Here is a 6313-nt window from a genome sequence, read left to right as displayed (position 1 = left end):
TAAAGAAGATGTGGTTCATACATACAATGGAATATTACTCAGCCAGCAGAAAGGATGAATACCCACCATTTGCATCGACATGGATGGAACTGAGGGGATTATGTTAAGTGAAATAAGTCAAGCAGAGAAAGACATTTATTATATGGTTTCACTTTTTTGTGGCACATAAGGAATAGTGCAGAGGACCATAGGGGAAGGGAGGGAAAACTGAATGGGAAGAAATCAGAGAGGGAGACAAACCATGAGAGACTCTGGACTCTGGGAACCAAACTGAGGGTTGCAGAGTGGAGGGGGTGGGGGGGGTGGGGTAACTGGGTGATGTGTATTAAGGAGGGCACATGTGGTGATGAATCATTGAACACTACATCAAAAACTAATGATGTACTATATGCTGGCTAATTGAACATAATAATAAAATAAAATAAAATAATAAAATAAAATAGTTGGCCAATTGAAATAGAAAAAGCAAGAAAAAATTCAAAAGACTCCATAGAATGCATTGCCACTAATAATTATTAAGTAGCTGATTTCTAGAAAAACCTCTAGACTAATTATTATATCCATTTTTTAGATAATCAAAATCATTTTTAAGGATGTAGTTTGAATACACAAGAAAAAGATGAACACATTCACACTGTAAAATATTGAATAATATAAAATATATAATGTAAATCTAAAAGCCCCATGTCATTATCTGAATGGCTTCAATTCCGCCTCCCTTCTTCAAGATAAACAAGGGCTATCATTTATGAGTCTCCTTCTTGACCTTATTTGATCTATTTACATGTCTTTGTGTGCCTATATAATTTTTTTCCGTTTCACATACAAATTCAGGAATCAACTTCTTCTGTTTAATTGTTGCATTCTATTACATCTTACAAATGTAGTTTCTCAAAGAATGTCCAGATGGTTGTCATTAGAGCTCCCTACAGCTTTTTTATCTTTTGCCTCAGAATTTGGCCTTCCCCAGGATTAATTCACTTTTTATAACAATCTCATCTAAGTATACATTCGTTTCCTCCACCAATTTGAAACAATCTGTTTTGTTTTTCAGGATTTCTTTTCTTTTCAAAATATTTGGTCTCCTCATGACCTTCATTAATAAGGGCTCTTTGATTACCAATAGCAGAAGCTAATTCTAATTAAGAAAAGAAATTTATTGAAGGATAATGAGACCTCACAGAATAGACATGAGACTGGAAAAATAGGCTTGGAAGCAGACAAATGCAAAGTGAGTGCGAACAATATGACCACTGCCTTTGGGATGCATAGTCCTGAAACACTTCTATTGTCCTCAAGATGTATCATGAGAAGGCGTAGTGTAAGAGCCATTGGCAAATATCTGCTTTCAGAAAATTATCATAAAAATGAGTGAAATAAATTATTCACGTACAAAGAAAGTAATAAAAGATTGTGTGGCTGAAAATGCCAATCACAGGTCTGAAATTCACACTCTCATTATATATAACCCTGGAGGCCATTTCTCTTTGTCATATTGCTAACAGGATGTATAGCCTCTACATGTTGGAAAACGTAGGACATTATTAACTAAGTATCCACGAATTGCATTTACTTTAGAATTCTGATTAATAAGATGAATGATTAGAAATTATTTTCTAAAGATTGATACTAGATAATGAAAACCAAAATGTAGCCCATATATAAATTATTCTTTGTTGTTTTCTTTTACACCATTTAATCAGATTATTGCATGCACTGAATTTGTGTTTCTCGTAAAGAAAATACCCAATTCTTTGAATAATGCACGTTTTTAAGGGTGCCTAATACATTAAAGGAGCTCAATGCAATGGTGTTAAATAAAACGTAAACATGAAAAAAACCTTGCTTTTTTCATTTCAAAATATTCCGACAAAACAGGACAGGAATGAATTTACTTTCTTCTTGTTTAAAAGTGAGATATTCTAGTTTGTATACTATGTGACATCTTCTAGTGGCTTTCCAGTTTCAAATTAAACTGAAATTTCATTTCACAATGATTGATGGGTATTTGCCACATTGTAGGCATCTGATTTTTTTTTTTTTAAATAAGGGCACAAGAGCATTTTTTTAACTTAGAGTCATAAAATTGTTCATTGTATTTGTTGAAAATAGACAATATTTATTAACTGAGTACTTATGTTAACTATGTAAAGAATATTTTCACGCAGAGAAGTCATTATAAAACTGCAAAAAACAGACTGTTTTCATCTCTATTTCTAGCAGTTTAATATATATGCTTTGCTATTAAATTTTCTACCCCATAAGAAGTAGTAATGAATGAATGATTCTAAGCTTTTCTCCTCCCTCCATGAGCTAAAGAAGATTTTGAGTTGTTTTCTCTCTTTCCTTCCTTCTAGTTTTCTGTACATTTTAAACAACACCAGTGATAATCTCTGGGTATAAAAGCAGAAGAATGGGGCTTTAAGAAGGAGTTAAAGGGAGGGGGAGGCATGGGCAGAAGCTAGTGCTAGAGCTGAAGAAATGGAAACTAAATAAATCTTTTTTGAACTCTCCTTCACTGTACCCCAGAACAAACTTAAAGACTTAAACTAATTGCAGGGATTTAAAAATTATATCTGTATTTTTTGCAGCCTATTTTTAGCCTATTCCAGGCACTGAGAAACAACCAAAAGCCTCTTGACTTTATAAATGTTGAAAAAAACAAGCCTTTACATCATTATCCTACTTTTTGATTCAGGGTAAAATGCTGCCTTATCACTTGAAACATGGACAATGGATGTATGTTGAACTCTGAAAACAATACCTCAAAAAGTTCTGGTAGAATGACTGATTCACACAGGATATAAAAGCATCAGAAGTTAAAACAAATAATTCTGAGGTTGGTGTTGCTTTTATCATGTTGGAGATTTGTGCTGGCAAAACAGAATCAATTTTATTAAGCCTGTTATGCCACTCCTTTGTACTTTTACTTAGAAATATATATGCCCTGGAAATGAAAATGACTCTCTTACTTTTGTCTACAGATATATTTCTAGATCCCAACAACAAATGTGCATGAGAAATCTTTATCAGGTTTCGAATAATATCTCTGAGCTCCTCCAGTAATGATTTGAAAGACATCCTGAACACCGTACCCTCCCTTTTCAGATATATAATTTTGCTGATTATTAATACAAAAGCCATATTTTAGATCTTAAAAGCGTTGCTATCCATTAACTTTTGGACAACTGACTGTTATGAATAATATCTATGAGCTTGTCCAAATGGACAAAATCTACTTCATCAGTTTAAAATATATTATTGAATGATAAGTAGATTTCCAAACAAAGTGGGTATTATAATTTAATTATTATTAAAAGGTATGTAGACTTCCAGTTTCCAGTATGGCATATATTAGAATTCTAACAATAAGGAAAAAATTGAACAAATTGAAAAATAAATTACTTTTCTTAGGACGCTAAAAAAAGTGAGTTTTAGTTTGTGTGTTTTTACAGAAGCACTGTTTGCATATATAATCAAAGAATATATTACAACTCTTTTCATTAATTAAATAAGAAATAATACTATTGATGCTCTCACTCATTCCCTAAGGTTTTAACCTTCCTCTGCTATTAGCAGTAATATATATTGAATTTTGATACCAAAAAAATATGAGTACAAACATTGCTCTAAGGAATCTTTCTTCATACTCTCCAGTAGCTATTATATTTGAAATTTGAGAAGCTTATCTGTAACATTAATTGCTATTATTAACTTTTTCTCTCTGTAGTTCTAATTCCCTGATTGTAATTATAATTATTCCCATGTCTATGTAGAGGGATTAGAAACCAGAAGATATATTTTCTCATATACGAACTAAATGGCGCAGTTATGGTTGACACCCAGAATTATGGCTTGAGAATGTTTGCCTATATTACTACTTACAGCCTTGTTCTACAAGTAAAAAGCCAGTGTCTACGTTTCTATTACTGTCCTCAACTACAGTATGCACTCAAGTCTTATTTTTCTTGTTCTGGGTAATGAAGATGCAAGTTAAGCCTGGCCCTTTTCAATCCATGGATCACAGATATTATACCCAGTCCTCATTCATAAGCCCCACTTTAATTCTGCTTTGCAATGTATTTCTAATTACAATGACATCCACTTAAATGTTATATAACCATGCAATTTAGATGGCATTAATGTTGTTTTTCTTCCCCCTTTTTTTTTAAAGTAGTCTCCACACCCACCATGGAGCCCAATGCAGGGCCCGAACCCACAGTCCTGAGATCAAGACCTGTGTGGAAATCAAGAGTCTGATGCCCAACCAACTGAGCCACCCAGGTGCCCCTCTTCCTTTTATTTGGAAAAAGTGTTTTGACTTAAAAAATTACTCTCATGTTATATCTATAGATAAATTGAAGATAGAGATATAGCATCACCAGTAGAAATGAATGTATCCTTTGGAAATCACACCAGATATTTGTGGCAGATATAATAGTATTTGAAGCCTAAATCAGTTGTTACCCATTAAACAGTAGAACATCAGTAGTATTCTACTTTGCTATGCCCCTGATGAAAGAGGTGCCTACATGATCCATAAATACACTCATTCATTATAAGCAGGCATCTCTATTAGCTTTTAGACACATTATTAAAATTATAACCTCATTGAGCAGTCAACTAACTTTTAATCTCTGTTTTTATATGGTGGTAAAACTCTACTACCTGGAAATAACAATGTTATAAAGAACTTTTCTGTAAATTTACAAACTGGGCAAAAATCTTAATAACTTTCTGAAATAATCAAGTTTTATTTGAGCTTAAAGTGAATTGAAATACTAACGTAAGTGAGCTACAATTTTCCCTGTAATGTATATGTCATCATTCCAGGGGGAAGTGATTAAAAAATATTCCAGGATTCAGCCAATATTGTTCTCCATATACATGAATCCAGATTATCCCAATGTGAGCCAAAATAACACATTCTAAGAGGACTCACTTTCCTTCACAGAATATGCATAATAAAGGGAAATTTAGGAAGCTGTGGGCATGGTGTGTTGCTTGATTTCTGAGGAAAGCTCCACTTTCTCCTGTGCCCCTGAGATCTTCACACCTCAGGGCAATGCACCAAAGGAACATTTGTGATCTGTAAGGTGTATGACTTTCTTCCATAAATTGGAAAAGGTAATGACAAATTTAAGGTCTATAGAATATAGTACAGATCGAAGGTGAGAATCTATAAATTGATCCTCTTAAAATTATTCCTCTCCTTCTCCTGAATATCTTACTGTGCCATTAGAGAAATTAGTATCCCAGTTTGAGGACCAATACAGATATCGGATCAAAATCCAGATGTTTTGGAGATGCTATGTGTTATCTTTCTAGGTTTGATTTAGTAAGGTTTGATTCAACAAGGGAGCAAAAATATAGAGGTCTTTACAATCCTTACCTGATTTAATTGTCACTCTAATAATACATCCATATTTCTGTTTCAATTTTATGTATTTATTTCTTTTATCACTGAGTCTTTATCCTTTTTATGCTATCTTTCTGAAAAATTTACTATTTTCAATGCATTCTAATGCTAATCCTATTTACTAGTATTAAATTTAATATTTATCTGATAATTTAATTTTAAAATAATTCAATTATGACAGAGGTAAATTTTTTTATGATGGAGGCAAAATTTTAATAAATACAATTTAATTTTAATATAATCTGAAACACATAATTAAGAAACAGAACACTATGGGATTATATATCAGCTCCAGAACTGAGAAGAGAATAGACCAGTTGTGGGCATAAAAGCAGAGAGTTACAATCAAAGAATGACAAAAACCAAGGGCAACATATGTCATCTGTTAAGAAATGTTTTGAGCAGGTATAATGCTATATTGCTTGAGCATTTTAGGTAAAGATTGCTAAATGCTTTTCTAACACTAATTGAGATCTGCATTATCTCTGCAGGAAACAAAAGATTGATATATACCACTTAGAACTGTCAACCATACTGTCAAGTATCTATCATTTGCAGCATTCACAGTAGTCTCCTTTGTTCTTCTCTATTCACTATTACACTCATAGCCAATTCTTGAAACAAAATATTTGAGAATTTTTAATGTCATTGTTAATAAGTAAAACACGTAAAAATATTTAGAATAGCCCATTTGCTTTTTTATATTTGTTTCTGTTTTTCTAATTTTGTTGGTTTCTTTTGTTTGTTTTGCTTTTTAAATTTATTTTTTTTATTCTTATGTTAATCCCCATACATTACATCATTAGTTTTAGATGAAGTGTTCCATGATTCATTGTTTGTGCATAACACCCAGTGCTCCATGCAGAATGTGCCCTCCTCAATACCCACCACCAG

This window comes from Leptonychotes weddellii, chromosome 2 (assembly GCF_054177405.1).
Source record: "Leptonychotes weddellii isolate Sample4059 chromosome 2, ASM5417740v2, whole genome shotgun sequence".
NCBI classification, from domain to species: Eukaryota; Metazoa; Chordata; class Mammalia; order Carnivora; family Phocidae; genus Leptonychotes; species Leptonychotes weddellii.
The sequence above is the reverse complement of the archived record's forward strand: the minus strand, read 5'-3'. Positions refer to the sequence as shown.